Source organism: Hyla sarda, unplaced genomic scaffold, assembly GCF_029499605.1.
Source record: "Hyla sarda isolate aHylSar1 unplaced genomic scaffold, aHylSar1.hap1 scaffold_353, whole genome shotgun sequence".
Lineage (NCBI taxonomy): Eukaryota > Metazoa > Chordata > Amphibia > Anura > Hylidae > Hyla > Hyla sarda.
In genome coordinates, this window is record NW_026610295.1 from 290,688 (window position 1) to 314,286 (window position 23,599).

Sequence of the window (23,599 nt, forward strand, 5' to 3'; positions counted from 1 at the left end):
GTCCGCTGCACCGTGACACATGCAAAGGAGGCCCTCAGCAGAGCGGGGATGTCGGGTATTCCCTTCCCACCCTTGCGGGGTTCCTTGTACATCACGGTCCTCTTGACTCTGTCCATTTTGCCCCAGACGAAGCCAAATACTGTCCGGGTGATGGCCTTGCAAACGGTGGTATGGGGAGGCCAGGCCTGTGCGGTATATTGGAGCACAGGCAAAACTTCACTCCGCAGGACAAGTGCCTTGCCTTCCATCGTGAGCTTTCTGGAGCTCCACAGTCCGATCTTTGAGTTTATCCTTCCTAGTCGGTCTTGCCAAGACTTAAGGGCCGCTCCTTCCTTCCCGAACCAGACTCCAAGAATTTGAATGAAGTCCGGCTTAATAGTAAAGGGGAAGGGGGCGGAAGAAGCCAGGTGCCACTCCCCGAAGAGCATGGCCTCCGACTTCCCGCAGTTGACTTTTGCCCCCGAAGCTCTGCCGAAGTCCTCGCAGGTCTGGACGAGTGCAGTCACCGAACGCTGGTCAGCGCAGAAGACGGTCACGTCGTCCATGTAGAGCGAGCACTTGACCTCGTGGCGATCTGGTCCTGGTGCGGTGATCCCTCTGATCTCTCCACTCTGCCGGATAGTCTCAGCGAAGAGCTCTATAACACAAACAAAAAGGAGGGGTGAAAGAGGGCAGCCTTGTCTAACCCCTGAAAGAATGGAAAAGGGGTCAGTCTTCCAGCCGTTCACCAACACCGTGCTGTAAATGTCAAAATACATAACGTTAACAAAAGAGCAAAACATCTTCCCCAGACCCAGCCTGCGCAAAACCCTGTCCATGAATGCGTGGGAGACACGGTCGAACGCCTTCTCCTGATCTAAGCTGACCAGGGCGGCGCGGCCCCCGCGGTCCTGGATGTAATGGACCGTGTCTCTCACAAGGGCAAGGCTGTCGGCAATCCTGCGGCCAGGAATGCTGCAGGTCTGGTCCGGATGGACGATCTGCCCCATGACAGGTTTCAGCCTGTTGGCCAGCACCTTGGCGAGGATCTTGTAGTCCACGTTCAGGAGAGAGATGGGACGCCAGTTTTTCAGGTCACATCTCTCCCCCTTCCGCTTATACAAGATCGTGATCATCCCTTCCCTCAACGACGGAGGCATTCTGCCCCCCACCACCATCTCCTCGTACACCTCCAACAGGTCCGGACAGGTCAGGTCACCCAGCGCTACGTAGAGCTCGGCCGGGAGACCGTCACTGCCCGGGGTCCTGCCGGGCTTAAAGGATTTAGCGGCAGAGAGCAGCTCCCCCACCGTCAAGGGATCGTCCATAGCCGCCGCACCTGCGGGATCAACAACGTTAGTGACACCTGACAGGAACCTCTCGGCGGCTTCGGGGTCGGATGACTTGGGGGCGTAGAGGTTGCTGTAGAAGTCGTGGACGACCCCCATCACTTCCTCCTTGCCGCTCCTCATGTGTCCGGTCTCATCTCGTAGCTCAGTCAGGGGCGTGTGGCCGGCATGGAGCTTCCTGAAAAAGAAAGAGTTACATTTCTCACCCTTCTCCAGGTTCTCCACCTTGGAACGAAAGACGATTCGCTTGGATTCCTCCTCAAAGTGCCTTTTCAAGCTCTTTTTGGTCTCCTCCAGCTCCTCCCTGACGTCCCAGCCACACTGGAGCAGGTCCTGCAGGGACCGCAGCTCGCGCTGCAGTTTCCTCAAGTCCCACTTCTTCGCACACGCCTGTTGTCTGCCTTTTGCCTGAAAGAAACAACGGAATTCGACTTTAACATATTCCCACCAGTCGCTGATGCACTTGAACAGACATTTGTCATTTCGCCATACAAGGTACGCATCCCTAAGTTCCTCCATGACCTCCCTCTGCTCCAACAGGGCACAATTCAACTTCCAGGAGCCTGGGCCAGGTGGGAATCCATGGCCCAGAGTCCCCCGGAATCGAATGGCCCTGTGGTCAGAGAAGAAGCAGGGGACCATAGAGTACGACACCTTTCTGACTGCTCTCGAAGTGAAGATGAAGTCTATCCGAGAACGGAGCGAGCCATCGGGGCGGCTCCACGTATAGTTTACGGAGCCGTTCCCGATGGACCCGACAACGTCCTGCAAGGATGCCTCCGTCACCGTCTCAATCAGCAGTTTAGACGTCACGTCCAGGTTGGCGGATGTGCCAGAACTGCGCCCGTCCACCTCAATGGGGCAGTTGAAGTCACCACCCAACACTACTGCCCTAGTGGTGGCGAGTTCAGCCCGCAGGGCCTGGAGAACCTCCAGTCGGACATCCCTCTCAGGGGAGGCGTACACGTTGATGAGCCGCACGGGCTCACCCGCCCAGGAACCGTCTGCGACAAGAAGTCTGCCACAGACGAGCTCCCGGACGGAATCAAGTGCAAAGTTACCTCCCCTGATCAGGATGGCCACCCCCGCAGACCTATTGTCGCCCCCACCAGACCAGTAGGAAGGGCCGTGAGGCCACTGCCTGGCCAGATGGTTGTAAGACCTAGAAGCAGACAAAGCACATTCCTGCAACATGTAAACATCACACCTCTGGGAATCTAAGAACGTAAGAACAGTCTGGAATCTAAACCAAGCTCTAATACTCCTCACATTAATGCAGAAGATGTTGAGATCAGCCATGGGAATAAAAAAGAGAGGTTAGTTCTGATACTAGTTACCAGTCTGGTCGGACGGGTCCTCTTCTCTGGCGCCTGTCGGCTCGTGTGGCTTCTCGTAGCGCCCTTCCAAGAACTCGTCGTAGACCGTGTTGGACGGAGTGTCCAGGATTTTCTTAACCTCTGGGTCCTGCAGCAGCTCCTCCATAGATTGAGCTTGGACTGGCTCTGCTTGGACCTGCTCCACTTGGGCCTGCTCCATCACCTCCTCTCCTTCTGAAGCCTCAGGGCTCTCGCAGACCTGCTCCATCTCCTCCTCCTCATCTGAAGCTTGAGGGGTTTCGCAGGTCTCGATTATCTTTCTTTTGTGGGACTCTTCTGATACGTTGTCCCTTCCTTTCCTCTTCCTCTGTATGGTACCTGGGGGAGGAAGCACAGGAAAGTCCTCCGAAGGGCGGGCACCAGCAGCTGGAGGGGGGTTAGGTGCTGCTGGGCCAGGAGAGAAAGGAGGCTGGGTGGGGCGGGGGGCAGGAGAGAGTGCCCGGGCAGGGGAGGACGGGGCAGGGGTGGGCCGGGCAGGGGAGGACGGGGCAGGGGTGGGCCGGGCAGGGGAGGACGGGGCAGGGGTGGGCCGGGGTGGGGTACGGGGGGCAGGGGTGGGCCGGGGTGGGGTACGGGGGGCAGGGGTGGGGCGGGATGGGGCAGGAGGGGTGGGGGTGGGACGGGATGGGGCAGGAGGGGCAGGGGTGGGACGGGATGGGGCAGGAGGGGCAGGGGTGGGACGGGATGGGGCAGGGGTGGGACGGGATGGGGCAGGGGTGGGGCGGGATGGGGCAGGAGATGGGGCGGGAGGGGCAGGGGATGGGGCGGGAGGTGCAGGGGAGGGGCGGGACGGGGCAGGGGTGGTGGCTTTCGCCTTCTTACCCTCCTTGGTCGGCTTGGCCATCCGTGGTGTTGGCTCCGGAGCTGGGGCTGGCTTCGGTGCTCTCGCTGCCACAGATGCCCATGTTCTCTCCCTCTGGGGGCAGTCCTTGTAGCTGTGGGCTGCCAGTCCGCAGAGGTTGCAGGTCTTGCTCTTGGGGCAGTCCTTGGTCGTGTGACCTGTCACACGGCAATACCTGCAGGCATCCTCCGTACAGTCCTTGCCCTCGTGGCCCATCTTGCCACATCTCCTGCAGGTCTGCGGCATGTCCGGGTAGAAGATAAGTCCTGTGGAGTTGCCCAAGGAAAATGTCGTTGGCAGGTGCTGTAGTCCGTCTGGAGAAGCAGGGTTCTTGTTGAGTCTGACGACCACAGACCACTTGCAGGTCCAGTATCCGAGTGAGTTCAGGATGCGGGTGGGCTCCCTCACCACGGTGCAGAAGCGCTTCAGGAAGGTCGAGATGTCCGTGCCTGGGGTGTGTGGGTTCCGCATTGAGACCGTCACCCGCCTCTCCTCTCTTTGAATAAGGCAGTTGCCCACAAAGCGAGAGAAAGGGGATTCGGGACTCGCCGCTTTCACCACCTCCCAGTATCTTCTACAGGTCCCAATGGTGGCAAAGGTGATGTAGAAGATTCCCGAAAAGAAGGTTGCTATTCCCAGGGTGTCAGCCGTGGGGAAGCCTTGATCCGCCAGCATCTTCTTGCAGAACACGTCGTGGGACATGTCCGGCACCCTTCCGTCCACGGGCTTGAGCTTCAAGGCAACAGTCTGCCTCATCCAGGGCTCCAGGGTTGGAGCTTCCAGGTTAGGAATTCTGCCGCCCTTCTGCCTTGCCGTGGTGGAGGTTGAAGCTTGCTGTGGTTGGGGCTGGACCTCCAGGCCTTGCCCTGCAGCCTCCTGGGTGGACTTGCTGGTTGAGGCCATGGCTTCTTCCAGCAGGCTCTTTTCCGCTTCCTTGCTTGCTTGTGGAGAGAGGCTTCGCAAAGTCTTCTTTCCCGGGTGGGAGGAGCTATGCAGATCCGGTCCCGGTGGGAGGAGCTATGCAAATCCTTCTCCAGAGGCAGCGAGTTTCTTCGAAAAGATTCTGCGCCGCCTTCCTCTTCGCCGCTGTTCCGGAATTCACCGCCGATTCCCTTCTTCCAGGTTCTTCGTCGGCTTCTTCCGGAGCTGCAGTCTTCAAGATCTTCTCCTTCTTCAGATGTTCCGAGGCAGGCAGGAGACGATCTTCAGGTGGTATGCTCTAGAGAAATGCGGTTCTAATAAGAACGAAAAGTACTGCAATCGTACTACGCAAAATCTCTACCACAATGCTTGGAGTTCTTCAGACCGTAGCGATCATGGTATCTCCCCTGCCAGGTAAGAACTGATAAGAACAGATACTACACTTGATCTTAGCCAAAAGGCCGAGAAGCGATAACCGTGAAAGGGGCGGGCCCAACAAGGTGCCCTTCATGGGCACTATCACTGCTTGCTGTCAGGGAGGCTGCCAGACAATTTTCCATGCACACTCTGGGCTGGGGGGCAGTCAACCACCAGTACACACAGCAGAACCTAAACCCATACCATTATTGCTAAGCAGCAAGACAGGGGCCCATTGCACTCCCACGGGGCCTTTTTAAATGCAATCCATAACCCGGATTTGCCAGGAACCCTTCTTACTCCTCCTACTTGCATGTGACACTGGGCTTAGGATCTGCATAGGAAACACACACACAAGCACACACCTACCTTTGTTGCCTGCAGATGCCTCCTTGGCTGTCCCCAAACGGTATCAAACCAACACCCACGGGAAGCTGTAAGCATAGAGGACATGCCTGCACCCCATTGGACTTACCTGTGTGGGTTAAACCCGGGTTATTTGACAACCTATGGCGGTGATGGTTCTGCTCAGGCAGAGCAGTGCTGATGCTCCTCATAAAGCTGTCGCTGCTGTGAAGGTTCTAGGTGACATCACAAATCCCTATGGTTACATACACAACAAAGCTGGGTTGTTGTTGTTTACACTCTGCAAGGCCTGTGGAAGTGAGTGACATCATAGCACTGTAGTTCTGAGGGTTCTAGATGGATGCAACAATCTCCTGTTGCTTCTATGAAGGCCATAATAGACGACATCACCAAACAGCTCCATAGTCACATACACAGCAAAGGAGAGATGTTGTTTACACCTAGTGATGTCAGTGGTATTGAGTGACATCACAGCACAGTGCTAAGGCTCCTGGGCCTGGACACAGCAGCGGCTGCAATATCTCAACGGAGAATACGTTTATATATATGTGTGTGTGTGCGCGTATATATATATATATATATATATATATATATATATATATATATATTTCTCCGCCGAAATCACTTTTAAACCCATTTCCACCTTTTTTTCCCTTCTCTTCCTCTTACTTTTTTTTCACGTTTTTTTACGTTTTTCTCCTTTTCGCCTCTTTTCTGGGCGTATTATTCTTCTTTTTCTTCTTTTTTTTCGTCTAATGCATACCCCATCAGTGCAGCAATGCTTATTCAATACCGCCAGCAGATGGAGACACTGGGGGATAATTTTCTAAGGATTTATACTGATTTTTCCTGTCTGAATTTGTCGCACAGAAAGTTGCAGGCCAAATATGTGTGACATTTCTGCGACTTTAGCTTCTAGAGCATTTTTACAACATTATACATAGGTGCTGAATACATAAAAAGCGACTGTTCAGCGACAGACAAGTCGCATCGGCTGAAAGTAGGCCAGAATGTCAGTCCATGTTGGAGCAGGTTTAGATACAGTCTAAAGTATAGATCTCAAAGTCTGTGCACAGAATTTAGCAAGGGCCTCGCACCTTCTGATGCATCAGGTAGGTGCACAATAGCATAGCCTAACCCTCTGTACTTTGGTCTATATTGATGCGGGACATAGACAGCCAGCTGATGACCAATCCATTAGTGCAATGGATGGCTGGAAGCATTTGTCTTTGCCTTTGCAATACCACAGAAGCAATGCATGGTCAATGTACAGCAATGACACACCTGTGTGAACAGCCAGGAGACCCCCCCCCCCCCCATGTTATGTTACATAGTTACATAGTTAGTACGGTCGAAAAAAGACATATGTCCATCAAGTTCAACCAGGGAATTAAGGGGTAGGGGTGTGGCGCGATATTGGGGAAGGGATGAGATTTTATATTTCTTCATAAGCATTAATCTTATTTTGTCAATTAGGAACATTCAGCACCCACCCGCTATCAAGGCAGCTGCCTATCATGTCATGCCGTACCTGCACAGGTGTGCTGGCTACTCAAATGATCCAATTAAGGAGGCCATTTAGTCAGCAGCAGCAGAAGTCCTGTGCCTGGACGCTCCAACAGCGGCCAGACACAAGCAGAAGCAGAAGCAGCAGAAGCAGCAGCAGCACCACCTTTTGTTTTTTGGCTGCAGCAGCAGCAAGGCCCACAGGGCTGGCTAGCTGGCTAGCCAGCAAGCAGGTAGCAATGAAAGTAGGAATCTTTCTTTTTAACCCTGTAAGGGGGTGGTGCACTGTACCCGAAGATACTGCCATATCGGGTCAATGCATAGGGCGACGGAAGCAAGCTTCGAAATCGGCCCCCGTTCTCAAAAATCCATTTAATATATGGTCCCCAGATAGGGGACGTATCAGATATTAAACTGATAAGAACAGATACTACACTTGATCTTAGCCAAAAGGCCGAGAAGCGATAACCGTGAAAGGGGCGGGCCCAACAAGGTGCCCTTCATGGGCACTATCACTGCTTGCTGTCAGGGAGGCTGCCAGACAATTTTCCATGCACACTCTGGGCTGGGCGGCAGTCAACCACCAGTACACACAGCAGAACCTAAACCCATACCATTATTGCTAAGCAGCAAGACAGGGGCCCATTGCACTCCCACGGGGCCTTTTTAAATGCAATCCATAACCCGGATTTGCCAGGAACCCTTCTTACTCCTCCTACTTGCATGTGACACTGGGCTTAGGATCTGCATAGGAAACACACACACAAGCACACACCTACCTTTGTTGCCTGCAGATGCCTCCTTGGCTGTCCCCAAACGGTATCAAACCAACACCCACGGGAAGCTGTAAGCATAGAGGACATGCCTGCACCCCATTGGACTTACCTGTGTGGGTTAAACCCGGGTTATTTGACAACCTATGGCGGTGATGGTTCTGCTCAGGCAGAGCAGTGCTGATGCTCCTCATAAAGCTGTCGCTGCTGTGAAGGTTCTAGGTGACATCACAATCCCTATGGTTACATATACAACAAAGCTGGGTTGTTGTTGTTTACACTCTGCAAGGCCTGTGGAAGTGAGTGACATCATAGCACTGTAGTTCTGAGGGTTCTAGATGGATGCAACAATCTCCTGTTGCTTCTATGAAGGCCATAATAGACGACATCACCAAACAGCTCCATAGTCACATACACAGCAAAGGAGAGATGTTGTTTACACCTAGTGATGTCAGTGGTATTGAGTGACATCACAGCACAGTGCTAAGGCTCCTGGGCCTGGACACAGCAGCGGCTGCAATATCTCAACGGAGAATACGTTTATATATATGTGTGTGTGTGCGCGTATATATATATATATATATATATATATATATATATATATATATATTTCTCCGCCGAAATCACTTTTAAACCCATTTCCACCTTTTTTTCCCTTCTCTTCCTCTTACTTTTTTTTCACATTTTTTTACGTTTTTCTCCTTTTCGCCTCTTTTCTGGGCGTATTATTCTTCTTTTTCTTCTTTTTTTTCGTCTAATGCATACCCCATCAGTGCAGCAATGCTTATTCAATACCGCCAGCAGATGGAGACACTGGGGGATAATTTTCTAAGGATTTATACTGATTTTTCCTGTCTGAATTTGTCGCACAGAAAGTTGCAGGCCAAATATGTGTGACATTTCTGCGACTTTAGCTTCTAGAGCATTTTTACAACATTATACATAGGTGCTGAATACATAAAAAGCGACTGTTCAGCGACAGACAAGTCGCATCGGCTGAAAGTAGGCCAGAATGTCAGTCCATGTTGGAGCAGGTTTAGATACAGTCTAAAGTATAGATCTCAAAGTCTGTGCACAGAATTTAGCAAGGGCCTCGCACCTTCTGATGCATCAGGTAGGTGCACAATAGCATAGCCTAACCCTCTGTACTTTGGTCTATATTGATGCGGGACATAGACAGCCAGCTGATGACCAATCCATTAGTGCAATGGATGGCTGGAAGCATTTGTCTTTGCCTTTGCAATACCACAGAAGCAATGCATGGTCAATGTACAGCAATGACACACCTGTGTGAACAGCCAGGAGACCCCCCCCCCCCCCCATGTTATGTTACATAGTTACATAGTTAGTACGGTCGAAAAAAGACATATGTCCATCAAGTTCAACCAGGGAATTAAGGGGTAGGGGTGTGGCGCGATATTGGGGAAGGGATGAGATTTTATATTTCTTCATAAGCATTAATCTTATTTTGTCAATTAGGAACATTCAGCACCCACCCGCTATCAAGGCAGCTGCCTATCATGTCATGCCCTACCTGCACAGGTGTGCTGGCTACTCAAATGATCCAATTAAGGAGGCCATTTAGTCAGCAGCAGCAGAAGTCCTGTGCCTGGACGCTCCAACAGCGGCCAGACACAAGCAGAAGCAGAAGCAGCAGAAGCAGCAGCAGCACCACCTTTTGTTTTTTGGCTGCAGCAGCAGCAAGGCCCACAGGGCTGGCTAGCTGGCTAGCCAGCAAGCAGGTAGCAATGAAAGTAGGAATCTTTCTTTTTAACCCTGTAAGGGGGTGGTGCACTGTACCCGAAGATACTGCCATATCGGGTCAATGCATAGGGCGACGGAAGCAAGCTTCGAAATCGGCCCCCGTTCTCAAAAATCCATTTAATATATGGTCCCCAGATAGGGGACGTATCAGATATTAAACTGATAAGAACAGATACTACACTTGATCTTAGCCAAAAGGCCGAGAAGCGATAACCGTGAAAGGGGCGGGCCCAACAAGGTGCCCTTCATGGGCACTATCACTGCTTGCTGTCAGGGAGGCTGCCAGACAATTTTCCATGCACACTCTGGGCTGGGGGGCAGTCAACCACCAGTACACACAGCAGAACCTAAACCCATACCATTATTGCTAAGCAGCAAGACAGGGGCCCATTGCACTCCCACGGGGCCTTTTTAAATGCAATCCATAACCCGGATTTGCCAGGAACCCTTCTTACTCCTCCTACTTGCATGTGACACTGGGCTTAGGATCTGCATAGGAAACACACACACAAGCACACACCTACCTTTGTTGCCTGCAGATGCCTCCTTGGCTGTCCCCAAACGGTATCAAACCAACACCCACGGGAAGCTGTAAGCATAGAGGACATGCCTGCACCCCATTGGACTTACCTGTGTGGGTTAAACCCGGGTTATTTGACAACCTATGGCGGTGATGGTTCTGCTCAGGCAGAGCAGTGCTGATGCTCCTCATAAAGCTGTCGCTGCTGTGAAGGTTCTAGGTGACATCACAAATCCCTATGGTTACATACACAACAAAGCTGGGTTGTTGTTGTTTACACTCTGCAAGGCCTGTGGAAGTGAGTGACATCATAGCACTGTAGTTCTGAGGGTTCTAGATGGATGCAACAATCTCCTGTTGCTTCTATGAAGGCCATAATAGACGACATCACCAAACAGCTCCATAGTCACATACACAGCAAAGGAGAGATGTTGTTTACACCTAGTGATGTCAGTGGTATTGAGTGACATCACAGCACAGTGCTAAGGCTCCTGGGCCTGGACACAGCAGCGGCTGCAATATCTCAACGGAGAATACGTTTATATATATGTGTGTGTGTGCGCGTATATATATATATATATATATATATATATATATATATATATTTCTCCGCCTAAATCACTTTTAAACCCATTTCCACCTTTTTTTCCCTTCTCTTCCTCTTACTTTTTTTTCACGTTTTTTTACGTTTTTCTCCTTTTCGCCTCTTTTCTGGGCGTATTATTCTTCTTTTTCTTCTTTTTTTTCGTCTAATGCATACCCCATCAGTGCAGCAATGCTTATTCAATACCGCCAGCAGATGGAGACACTGGGGGATAATTTTCTAAGGATTTATACTGATTTTTCCTGTCTGAATTTGTCGCACAGAAAGTTGCAGGCCAAATATGTGTGACATTTCTGCGACTTTAGCTTCTAGAGCATTTTTACAACATTATACATAGGTGCTGAATACATAAAAAGCGACTGTTCAGCGACAGACAAGTCGCATCGGCTGAAAGTAGGCCAGAATGTCAGTCCATGTTGGAGCAGGTTTAGATACAGTCTAAAGTATAGATCTCAAAGTCTGTGCACAGAATTTAGCAAGGGCCTCGCACCTTCTGATGCATCAGGTAGGTGCACAATAGCATAGCCTAACCCTCTGTACTTTGGTCTATATTGATGCGGGACATAGACAGCCAGCTGATGACCAATCCATTAGTGCAATGGATGGCTGGAAGCATTTGTCTTTGCCTTTGCAATACCACAGAAGCAATGCATGGTCAATGTACAGCAATGACACACCTGTGTGAACAGCCAGGAGACCCCCCCCCCCCCCCATGTTATGTTACATAGTTACATAGTTAGTACGGTCGAAAAAAGACATATGTACATCAAGTTCAACCAGGGAATTAAGGGGTAGGGGTGTGGCGCGATATTGGGGAAGGGATGAGATTTTATATTTCTTCATAAGCATTAATCTTATTTTGTCAATTAGGAACATTCAGCACCCACCCGCTATCAAGGCAGCTGCCTATCATGTCATGCCCTACCTGCACAGGTGTGCTGGCTATTCAAATGATCCAATTAAGGAGGCCATTTAGTCAGCAGCAGCAGAAGTCCTGTGCCTGGACGCTCCAACAGCGGCCAGACACAAGCAGAAGCAGAAGCAGCAGAAGCAGCAGCAGCACCACCTTTTGTTTTTTGGCTGCAGCAGCAGCAAGGCCCACAGGGCTGGCTAGCTGGCTAGCCAGCAAGCAGGTAGCAATGAAAGTAGGAATCTTTCTTTTTAACCCTGTAAGGGGGTGGTGCACTGTACCCGAAGATACTGCCATATCGGGTCAATGCATAGGGCGACGGAAGCAAGCTTCGAAATCGGCCCCCGTTCTCAAAAATCCATTTAATATATGGTCCCCAGATAGGGGACGTATCAGATATTAAACTGATAAGAACAGATACTACACTTGATCTTAGCCAAAAGGCCGAGAAGCGATAACCGTGAAAGGGGCGGGCCCAACAAGGTGCCCTTCATGGGCACTATCACTGCTTGCTGTCAGGGAGGCTGCCAGACAATTTTCCATGCACACTCTGGGCTGGGGGGCAGTCAACCACCAGTACACACAGCAGAACCTAAACCCATACCATTATTGCTAAGCAGCAAGACAGGGGCCCATTGCACTCCCACGGGGCCTTTTTAAATGCAATCCATAACCCGGATTTGCCAGGAACCCTTCTTACTCCTCCTACTTGCATGTGACACTGGGCTTAGGATCTGCATAGGAAACACACACACAAGCACACACCTACCTTTGTTGCCTGCAGATGCCTCCTTGGCTGTCCCCAAACGGTATCAAACCAACACCCACGGGAAGCTGTAAGCATAGAGGACATGCCTGCACCCCATTGGACTTACCTGTGTGGGTTAAACCCGGGTTATTTGACAACCTATGGCGGTGATGGTTCTGCTCAGGCAGAGCAGTGCTGATGCTCCTCATAAAGCTGTCGCTGCTGTGAAGGTTCTAGGTGACATCACAAATCCCTATGGTTACATACACAACAAAGCTGGGTTGTTGTTGTTTACACTCTGCAAGGCCTGTGGAAGTGAGTGACATCATAGCACTGTAGTTCTGAGGGTTCTAGATGGATGCAACAATCTCCTGTTGCTTCTATGAAGGCCATAATAGACGACATCACCAAACAGCTCCATAGTCACATACACAGCAAAGGAGAGATGTTGTTTACACCTAGTGATGTCAGTGGTATTGAGTGACATCACAGCACAGTGCTAAGGCTCCTGGGCCTGGACACAGCAGCGGCTGCAATATCTCAACGGAGAATACGTTTATATATATGTGTGTGTGTGCGCGTATATATATATATATATATATATATATTTCTCCGCCGAAATCACTTTTAAACCCATTTCCACCTTTTTTTCCCTTCTCTTCCTCTTACTTTTTTTTCACGTTTTTTTACGTTTTTCTCCTTTTCGCCTCTTTTCTGGGCGTATTATTCTTCTTTTTCTTCTTTTTTTTCGTCTAATGCATACCCCATCAGTGCAGCAATGCTTATTCAATACCGCCAGCAGATGGAGACACTGGGGGATAATTTTCTAAGGATTTATACTGATTTTTCCTGTCTGAATTTGTCGCACAGAAAGTTGCAGGCCAAATATGTGTGACATTTCTGCGACTTTAGCTTCTAGAGCATTTTTACAACATTATACATAGGTGCTGAATACATAAAAAGCGACTGTTCAGCGACAGACAAGTCGCATCGGCTGAAAGTAGGCCAGAATGTCAGTCCATGTTGGAGCAGGTTTAGATACAGTCTAAAGTATAGATCTCAAAGTCTGTGCACAGAATTTAGCAAGGGCCTCGCACCTTCTGATGCATCAGGTAGGTGCACAATAGCATAGCCTAACCCTCTGTACTTTGGTCTATATTGATGCGGGACATAGACAGCCAGCTGATGACCAATCCATTAGTGCAATGGATGGCTGGAAGCATTTGTCTTTGCCTTTGCAATACCACAGAAGCAATGCATGGTCAATGTACAGCAATGACACACCTGTGTGAACAGCCAGGAGACCCCCCCCCCCCCCCCCCCATGTTATGTTACATAGTTACATAGTTAGTACGGTCGAAAAAAGACATATGTCCATCAAGTTCAACCAGGGAATTAAGGGGTAGGGGTGTGGCGCGATATTGGGGAAGGGATGAGATTTTATATTTCTTCATAAGCATTAATCTTATTTTGTCAATTAGGAACATTCAGCACCCACCCGCTATCAAGGCAGCTGCCTATCATGTCATGCCCTACCTGCACAGGTGTGCTGGCTACTCAAATGATCCAATTAAGGAGGCCATTTAGTCAGCAGCAGCAGAAGTCCTGTGCCTGGACGCTCCAACAGCGGCCAGACACAAGCAGAAGCAGAAGCAGCAGAAGCAGCAGCAGCACCACCTTTTGTTTTTTGGCTGCAGCAGCAGCAAGGCGCACAGGGCTGGCTAGCTGGCTAGCCAGCAAGCAGGTAGCAATGAAAGTAGGAATCTTTCTTTTTAACCCTGTAAGGGGGTGGTGCACTGTACCCGAAGATACTGCCATATCGGGTCAATGCATAGGGCGACGGAAGCAAGCTTCGAAATCGGCCCCCGTTCTCAAAAATCCATTTAATATATGGTCCCCAGATAGGGGACGTATCAGATATTAAACTGATAAGAACAGATACTACACTTGATCTTAGCCAAAAGGCCGAGAAGCAATAACCGTGAAAGGGGCGGGCCCAACAAGGTGCCCTTCATGGGCACTATCACTGCTTGCTGTCAGGGAGGCTGCCAGACAATTTTCCATGCACACTCTGGGCTGGGGGGCAGTCAACCACCAGTACACACAGCAGAACCTAAACCCATACCATTATTGCTAAGCAGCAAGACAGGGGCCCATTGCACTCCCACGGGGCCTTTTTAAATGCAATCCATAACCCGGATTTGCCAGGAACCCTTCTTACTCCTCCTACTTGCATGTGACACTGGGCTTAGGATCTGCATAGGAAACACACACACAAGCACACACCTACCTTTGTTGCCTGCAGATGCCTCCTTGGCTGTCCCCAAACGGTATCAAACCAACACCCACGGGAAGCTGTAAGCATAGAGGACATGCCTGCACCCCATTGGACTTACCTGTGTGGGTTAAACCCGGGTTATTTGACAACCTATGGCGGTGATGGTTCTGCTCAGGCAGAGCAGTGCTGATGCTCCTCATAAAGCTGTCGCTGCTGTGAAGGTTCTAGGTGACATCACAAATCCCTATGGTTACATACACAACAAAGCTGGGTTGTTGTTGTTTACACTCTGCAAGGCCTGTGGAAGTGAGTGACATCATAGCTCTGTAGTTCTGAGGGTTCTAGATGGATGCAACAATCTCCTGTTGCTTCTATGAAGGCCATAATAGACGACATCACCAAACAACTCCATAGTCACATACACAGCAAAGGAGAGATGTTGTTTACACCTAGTGATGTCAGTGGTATTGAGTGACATCACAGCACAGTGCTAAGGCTCCTGGGCCTGGACACAGCAGCGGCTGCAATATCTCAACGGAGAATACGTTTATATATATGTGTGTGTGTGCGCGTATATATATATATATATATATATATATATATATATATATTTCTCCGCCGAAATCACTTTTAAACCCATTTCCACCTTTTTTTCCCTTCTCTTCCTCTTACTTTTTTTTCACGTTTTTTTACGTTTTTCTCCTTTTCGCCTCTTTTCTGGGCGTATTATTCTTCTTTTTCTTCTTTTTTTTCGTCTAATGCATACCCCATCAGTGCAGCAATGCTTATTCAATACCGCCAGCAGATGGAGACACTGGGGGATAATTTTCTAAGGATTTATACTGATTTTTCCTGTCTGAATTTGTCGCACAGAAAGTTGCAGGCCAAATATGTGTGACATTTCTGCGACTTTAGCTTCTAGAGCATTTTTACAACATTATACATAGGTGCTGAATACATAAAAAGCAACTGTTCAGCGACAGACAAGTCGCATCGGCTGAAAGTAGGCCAGAATGTCAGTCCATGTTGGAGCAGGTTTAGATACAGTCTAAAGTATAGATCTCAAAGTCTGTGCACAGAATTTAGCAAGGGCCTCGCACCTTCTGATGCATCAGGTAGGTGCACAATAGCATCGCCTAACCCTCTGTACTTTGGTCTATATTGATGCGGGACATAGACAGCCAGCTGATGACCAATCCATTAGTGCAATGGATGGCTGGAAGCATTTGTCTTTGCCTTTGCAATACCACAGAAGCAATGCATGGTCAATGTACAGCAATGACACACCTGTGTGAACAGCCAGGAGACCCCCCCCCCCCATGTTATGTTACATAGTTACATAGTTAGTACGGTCGAAAAAAGACATATGTCCATCAAGTTCAACCAGGGAATTAAGGGGTAGGGGTGTGGCGCGATATTGGGGAAGGGATGAGATTTTATATTTCTTCATAAGCATTAATCTTATTTTGTCAATTAGGAACATTCAGCACCCACCCGCTATCAAGGCAGCTGCCTATCATGTCATGCCCTACCTGCACAGGTGTGCTGGCTACTCAAATGATCCAATTAAGGAGGCCATTTAGTCAGCAGCAGCAGAAGTCCTGTGCCTGGACGCTCCAACAGCGGCCAGACACAAGCAGAAGCAGAAGCAGCAGCAGCAGCACCACCTTTTGTTTTTTGGCTGCAGCAGCAGCAAGGCCCACAGGGCTGGCTAGCTGGCTAGCCAGCAAGCAGGTAGCAATGAAAGTAGGAATCTTTCTTTTTAACCCTGTAAGGGGGTGGTGCACTGTACCCGAAGTTACTGCCATATCGGGTCAATGCATAGGGCGACGGAAGCAAGCTTCGAAATCGGCCCCCGTTCTCAAAAATCCATTTAATATATGGTCCCCAGATAGGGGACGTATCAGATATTAAACTGATAAGAACAGATACTACACTTGATCTTAGCCAAAAGGCCGAGAAGCGATAACCGTGAAAGGGGCGGGCCCAACAAGGTGCCCTTCATGGGCACTATCACTGCTTGCTGTCAGGGAGGCTGCCAGACAATTTTCCATGCACACTCTGGGCTGGGGGGCAGTCAACCACCAGTACACACAGCAGAACCTAAACCCATACCATTATTGCTAAGCAGCAAGACAGGGGCCCATTGCACTCCCACGGGGCCTTTTTAAATGCAATCCATAACCCGGATTTGCCAGGAACCCTTCTTACTCCTCCTACTTGCATGTGACACTGGGCTTAGGATCTGCATAGGAAACACACACACAAGCACACACCTACCTTTGTTGCCTGCAGATGCCTCCTTGGCTGTCCCCAAACGGTATCAAACCAACACCCACGGGAAGCTGTAAGCATAGAGAACATGCCTGCACCCCATTGGACTTACCTGTGTTGGTTAAACCCGGGTTATTTGACAACCTATGGCGGTGATGGTTCTGCTCAGGCAGAGCAGTGCTGATGCTCCTCATAAAGCTGTCGCTGCTGTGAAGGTTCTAGGTGACATCACAAATCCCTATGGTTACATACACAACAAAGCTGGGTTGTTGTTGTTTACACTCTGCAAGGCCTGTGGAAGTGAGTGACATCATAGCACTGTAGTTCTGAGGGTTCTAGATGGATGCAACAATCTCCTGTTGCTTCTATGAAGGCCATAATAGACGACATCACCAAACAGCTCCATAGTCACATACACAGCAAAGGAGAGATGTTGTTTACACCTAGTGATGTCAGTGGTATTGAGTGACATCACAGCACAGTGCTAAGGCTCCTGGGCCTGGACACAGCAGCGGCTGCAATATCTCAACGGAGAATACGTTTATATATATGTGTGTGTGTGCGCGTATATATATATATATATATATATATATATATATATATTTCTCCGCCGAAATCACTTTTAAACCCATTTCCACCTTTTTTTCCCTTCTCTTCCTCTTACTTTTTTTTCACGTTTTTTTACGTTTTTCTCCTTTTCGCCTCTTTTCTGGGCGTATTATTCTTCTTTTTCTTCTTTTTTTTCGTCTAATGCATACCCCATCAGTGCAGCAATGCTTATTCAATACCGCCAGCAGATGGAGACACTGGGGGATAATTTTCTAAGGATTTATACTGATTTTTCCTGTCTGAATTTGTCGCACAGAAAGTTGCAGGCCAAATATGTGTGACATTTCTGCGACTTTAGCTTCTAGAGCATTTTTACAACATTATACATAGGTGCTGAATACATAAAAAGCGACTGTTCAGCGACAGACAAGTCGCATCGGCTGAAAGTAGGCCAGAATGTCAGTCCATGTTGGAGCAGGTTTAGATACAGTCTAAAGTATAGATCTCAAAGTCTGTGCACAGAATTTAGCAAGGGCCTCGCACCTTCTGATGCATCAGGTAGGTGCACAATAGCATAGCCTAACCCTCTGTACTTTGGTCTATATTGATGCGGGACATAGACAGCCAGCTGATGACCAATCCATTAGTGCAATGGATGGCTGGAAGCATTTGTCTTTGCCTTTGCAATACCACAGAAGCAATGCATGGTCAATGTACAGCAATGACACACCTGTGTGAACAGCCAGGAGACCCCCCCCCCCCCCCATGTTATGTTACATAGTTACATAGTTAGTACGGTCGAAAAAAGACATATGTCCATCAAGTTCAACCAGGGAATTAAGGGGTAGGGGTGTGGCGCGATATTGGGGAAGGGATGAGATTTTATATTTCTTCATAAGCATTAATCTTATTTTGTCAATTAGGAACATTCAGCACCCACCCGCTATCAAGGCAGCTGCCTATCATGTCATGCCCTACCTGCACAGGTGTGCTGGCTACTCAAATGATCCAATTAAGGAGGCCATTTAGTCAGCAGCAGCAGAAGTCCTGTGCCTGGACGCTCCAACAGCGGCCAGACACAAGCAGAAGCAGAAGCAGCAGAAGCAGCAGCAGCACCACCTTTTGTTTTTTGGCTGCAGCAGCAGCGAGGCCCACAGGGCTGGCTAGCTGGCTAGCCAGCAAGCAGGTAGCAATGAAAGTAGGAATCTTTCTTTTTAACCCTGTAAGGGGGTGGTGCACTGTACCCGAAGATACTGCCATATCGGGTCAATGCATAGGGCGACGGAAGCAAGCTTCGAAATCGGCCCCCGTTCTCAAAAATCCATTTAATATATGGTCCCCAGATAGGGGACGTATCAGATATTAAACTGATAAGAACAGATACTACACTTGATCTTAGCCAAAAGGCCGAGAAGCGATAACCGTGAAAGGGGCGGGCCCAACAAGGTGCCCTTCATGGGCACTATCACTGCTTGCTGTCAGGGAGGCTGCCAGACAATTTTCCATGCACACTCTGGGCTGGGGGGCAGTCAACCACCAGTACACACAGCAGAACCTAAACCCATACCATTATTGCTAAGCAGCAAGACAGGGGCCCATTGCACTCCCACGGGGCCTTTTTAAATGCAATCCATAACCCGGATTTGCCAGGAACCCTTCTTACTCCTCCTACTTGCATGTGACACTGGGCTTAGGATCTGCATAGGAAACACACACACAAGCACACACCTACCTTTGTTGCCTGCAGATGCCTCCTTGGCTGTCCCCAAACGGTATCAAACCAACACCCATGGGAAGCTGTAAGCATAGAGGACATGCCTGCACCCCATTGGACTTACCTGTGTGGGTTAAACCCGGGTTATTTGACAACCTATGGCGGTGATGGTTCTGCTCAGGCAGAGCAGTGCTGATGCTCCTCATAAAGCTGTCGCTGCTGTGAAGGTTCTAGGTGACATCACAAATCCCTATGGTTACATACACAACAAAGCTGGGTTGTTGTTGTTTACACTCTGCAAGGCCTGTGGAAGTGAGTGACATCATAGCACTGTAGTTCTGAGGGTTCTAGATGGATGCAACAATCTCCTGTTGCTTCTATGAAGGCCATAATAGACGACATCACCAAACAGCTCCATAGTCACATACACAGCAAAGGAGAGATGTTGTTTACACCTAGTGATGTCAGTGGTATTGAGTGACATCACAGCACAGTGCTAAGGCTCCTGGGCCTGGACACAGCAGCGGCTGCAATATCTCAACGGAGAATACGTTTATATATATGTGTGTGTGTGCGCGTATATATATATATATATATATATATATATATATATATATATATATTTCTCCGCCGAAATCACTTTTAAACCCATTTCCACCTTTTTTTCCCTTCTCTTCCTCTTACTTTTTTTTCACGTTTTTTTACGTTTTTCTCCTTTTCGCCTCTTTTCTGGGCGTATTATTCTTCTTTTTCTTCTTTTTTTTCGTCTAATGCATACCCCATCAGTGCAGCAATGCTTATTCAATACCGCCAGCAGATGGAGACACTGGGGGATAATTTTCTAAGGATTTATACTGATTTTTCCTGTCTGAATTTGTCGCACAGAAAGTTGCAGGCCAAATATGTGTGACATTTCTGCGACTTTAGCTTCTAGAGCATTTTTACAACATTATACATAGGTGCTGAATACATAAAAAGCGACTGTTCAGCGACAGACAAGTCGCATCGGCTGAAAGTAGGCCAGAATGTCAGTCCATGTTGGAGCAGGTTTAGATACAGTCTAAAGTATAGATCTCAAAGTCTGTGCACAGAATTTAGCAAGGGCCTCGCACCTTCTGATGCATCAGGTAGGTGCACAATAGCATAGCCTAACCCTCTGTACTTTGGTCTATATTGATGCGGGACATAGACAGCCAGCTGATGACCAATCCATTAGTGCAATGGATGGCTGGAAGCATTTGTCTTTGCCTTTGCAATACCACAGAAGCAATGCATGGTCAATGTACAGCAATGACACACCTGTGTGAACAGCCAGGAGACCCCCCCCCCCCCATGTTATGTTACATAGTTACATAGTTAGTACGGTCGAAAAAAGACATATGTCCATCAAGTTCAACCAGGGAATTAAGGGGTAGGGGTGTGGCGCGATATTGGGGAAGGGATGAGATTTTATATTTCTTCATAAGCATTAATCTTATTTTGTCAATTAGGAACATTCAGCACCCACCCGCTATCAAGGCAGCTGCCTATCATGTCATGCCCTACCTGCACAGGTGTGCTGGCTACTCAAATGATCCAATTAAGGAGGCCATTTAGTCAGCAGCAGCAGAAGTCCTGTGCCTGGACGCTCCAACAGCGGCCAGACACAAGCAGAAGCAGAAGCAGCAGAAGCAGCAGCAGCACCACCTTTTGTTTTTTGGATGCAGCAGCAGCAAGGCCCACAGGGCTGGCTAGCTGGCTAGCCAGCAAGCAGGTAGCAATGAAAGTAGGAATCTTTCTTTTTAACCCTGTAAGGGGGTGGTGCACTGTACCCGAAGATACTGCCATATCGGGTCAATGCATAGGGCGACGGAAGCAAGCTTCGAAATCGGCCCCCGTTCTCAAAAATCCATTTAATATATGGTGCCCAGATAGGGGACGTATCAGATATTAAACTGATAAGGACAGATACTACACTTGATCTTAGCCAAAAGGCCGAGAAGCGATAACCGTGAAAGGGGCGGGCCCAACAAGGTGCCCTTCATGGGCACTATCACTGCTTGCTGTCAGGGAGGCTGCCAGACAATTTTCCATGCACACTCTGGGCTGGGGGGCAGTCAACCACCAGTACACACAGCAGAACCTAAACCCATACCATTATTGCTAAGCAGCAAGACAGGGGCCCATTGCACTCCCACGGGGCCTTTTTAAATGCAATCCATAACCCGGATTTGCCAGGAACCCTTCTTACTCCTCCTACTTGCATGTGACACTGGGCTTAGGATCTGCATAGGAAACACACACACAAGCACACACCTACCTTTGTTGCCTGCAGATGCCTCCTTGGCTGTCCCCAAACGGTATCAAACCAACACCCACGGGAAGCTGTAAGCATAGAGGACATGCCTGCACCCCATTGGACTTACCTGTGTGGGTTAAACCCGGGTTATTTGACAACCTATGGCGGTGATGGTTCTGCTCAGGCAGAGCAGTGCTGATGCTCCTCATAAAGCTGTCGCTGCTGTGAAGGTTCTAGGTGACATCACAAATCCCTATGGTTACATACACAACAAAGCTGGGTTGTTGTTGTTTACACTCTGCAAGGCCTGTGGAAGTGAGTGACATCATAGCACTGTAGTTCTGAGGGTTCTAGATGGATGCAAAAATCTCCTGTTGCTTCTATGAAGGCCATAATAGACGACATCACCAAACAGCTCCATAGTCACATACACAGCAAAGGAGAGATGTTGTTTACACCTAGTGATGTCAGTGGTATTGAGTGACATCACAGCACAGTGCTAAGGCTCCTGGGCCTGGACACAGCAGCGGCTGCAATATCTCAACGGAGAATACGTTTATATATATGTGTGTGTGTGCGCGTATATATATATATATATATATATATATATATATATTTCTCCGCCGAAATCACTTTTAAACCCATTTCCACCTTTTTTTCCCTTCTCTTCCTCTTACTTTTTTTTCACGTTTTTTTACGTTTTTCTCCTTTTCGCCTCTTTTCTGGGCGTATTATTCTTCTTTTTCTTCTTTTTTTTCGTCTAATGCATACCCCATCAGTGCAGCAATGCTTATTCAATACCGCCAGCAGATGGAGATACTGGGGGATAATTTTCTAAGGATTTATACTGATTTTTCCTGTCTGAATTTGTCGCACAGAAAGTTGCAGGCCAAATATGTGTGACATTTCTGCGACTTTAGCTTCTAGAGCATTTTTACAACATTATACATAGGTGCTGAATACATAAAAAGCGACTGTTCAGCGACAGACAAGTCGCATCGGCTGAAAGTAGGCCAGAATGTCAGTCCATGTTGGAGCAGGTTTAGATACAGTCTAAAGTATAGATCTCAAAGTCTGTGCACAGAATTTAGCAAGGGCCTCGCACCTTCTGATGCATCAGGTAGGTGCACAATAGCATAGCCTAACCCTCTGTACTTTGGTCTATATTGATGCGGGACATAGACAGCCAGCTGATGACCAATCCATTAGTGCAATGGATGGCTGGAAGCATTTGTCTTTGCCTTTGCAATACCACAGAAGCAATGCATGGTCAATGTACAGCAATGACACACCTGTGTGAACAGCCAGGAGACCCCCCCCCCCCCATGTTATGTTACATAGTTACATAGTTAGTACGGTCGAAAAAAGACATATGTCCATCAAGTTCAACCAGGGAATTAAGGGGTAGGGGTGTGGCGCGATATTGGGGAAGGGATGAGATTTTATATTTCTTCATAAGCATTAATCTTATTTTGTCAATTAGGAACATTCAGCACCCACCCGCTATCAAGGCAGCTGCCTATCATGTCATGCCCTTCCTGCACAGGTGTGCTGGCTACTCAAATGATCCAATTAAGGAGGCCATTTAGTCAGCAGCAGCAGAAGTCCTGTGCCTGGACGCTCCAACAGCGGCCAGACACAAGCAGAAGCAGAAGCAGCAGAAGCAGCAGCAGCACCACCTTTTGTTTTTTGGCTGCAGCAGCAGCAAGGCCCACAGGGCTGGCTAGCTGGCTAGCCAGCAAGCAGGTAGCAATGAAAGTAGGAATCTTTCTTTTTAACCCTGTAAGGGGGTGGTGCACTGTACCCGAAGATACTGCCATATCGGGTCAATGCATAGGGCGACGGAAGCAAGCTTCGAAATCGGCCCCCGTTCTCAAAAATCCATTTAATATATGGTCCCCAGATAGGGGACGTATCAGATATTAAACTGATAAGAACAGATACTACACTTGATCTTAGCCAAAAGGCCGAGAAGCGATAACCGTGAAAGGGGCGGGCCCAACAAGGTGCCCTTCATGGGCACTATCACTGCTTGCTGTCAGGGAGGCTGCCAGACAATTTTCCATGCACACTCTGGGCTGGGGGGCAGTCAACCACCAGTACACACAGCAGAACCTAAACCCATACCATTATTGCTAAGCAGCAAGACAGGGGCCCATTGCACTCCCACGGGGCCTTTTTAAATGCAATCCATAACCCGGATTTGCCAGGAACCCTTCTTACTCCTCCTACTTGCATGTGACACTGGGCTTAGGATCTGCATAGGAAACACACACACAAGCACACACCTACCTTTGTTGCCTGCAGATGCCTCCTTGGCTGTCCCCAAACGGTATCAAACCAACACCCACGGGAAGCTGTAAGCATAGAGGACATGCCTGCACCCCATTGGACTTACCTGTGTGGGTTAAACCCGGGTTATTTGACAACCT

At 48.8% G+C, this 23,599-nt stretch overlaps 8 non-coding genes and 1 pseudogene across 8 annotated transcripts; all 9 read right to left on the bottom strand.

Annotated features, from left to right (window-relative positions):
* Positions 1-4,791: 4,791 nt before the first annotated feature.
* On the bottom strand, positions 4,792-4,939 carry LOC130331666 (U2 spliceosomal RNA; annotated as a pseudogene).
* A 2,091-nt stretch (positions 4,940-7,030) lies between these two features.
* LOC130331626 (U2 spliceosomal RNA) lies at positions 7,031-7,221 on the bottom strand. Its single transcript, XR_008874494.1, has one exon. It is a non-coding gene; the product is annotated as a U2 spliceosomal RNA (small nuclear RNA).
* A 2,091-nt stretch (positions 7,222-9,312) lies between these two features.
* On the bottom strand, positions 9,313-9,503 carry LOC130331627 (U2 spliceosomal RNA). Its single transcript, XR_008874495.1, has one exon. It is a non-coding gene; the product is annotated as a U2 spliceosomal RNA (small nuclear RNA).
* Positions 9,504-11,591: 2,088 nt separating this feature from the next.
* On the bottom strand, positions 11,592-11,782 carry LOC130331628 (U2 spliceosomal RNA). The gene has a single exon (XR_008874496.1). It is a non-coding gene; the product is annotated as a U2 spliceosomal RNA (small nuclear RNA).
* A 2,078-nt stretch (positions 11,783-13,860) lies between these two features.
* Positions 13,861-14,051, bottom strand: LOC130331632 (U2 spliceosomal RNA). Its single transcript, XR_008874499.1, has one exon. It is a non-coding gene; the product is annotated as a U2 spliceosomal RNA (small nuclear RNA).
* Positions 14,052-16,128: 2,077 nt separating this feature from the next.
* Positions 16,129-16,319, bottom strand: LOC130331633 (U2 spliceosomal RNA). Its single transcript, XR_008874500.1, has one exon. It is a non-coding gene; the product is annotated as a U2 spliceosomal RNA (small nuclear RNA).
* Positions 16,320-18,403: 2,084 nt separating this feature from the next.
* LOC130331630 (U2 spliceosomal RNA) lies at positions 18,404-18,594 on the bottom strand. The gene has a single exon (XR_008874497.1). It is a non-coding gene; the product is annotated as a U2 spliceosomal RNA (small nuclear RNA).
* A 2,090-nt stretch (positions 18,595-20,684) lies between these two features.
* Positions 20,685-20,875, bottom strand: LOC130331652 (U2 spliceosomal RNA). The gene has a single exon (XR_008874518.1). It is a non-coding gene; the product is annotated as a U2 spliceosomal RNA (small nuclear RNA).
* A 2,080-nt stretch (positions 20,876-22,955) lies between these two features.
* LOC130331631 (U2 spliceosomal RNA) lies at positions 22,956-23,146 on the bottom strand. The gene has a single exon (XR_008874498.1). It is a non-coding gene; the product is annotated as a U2 spliceosomal RNA (small nuclear RNA).
* Between the last annotated feature and the right edge of the window lie 453 nt (positions 23,147-23,599).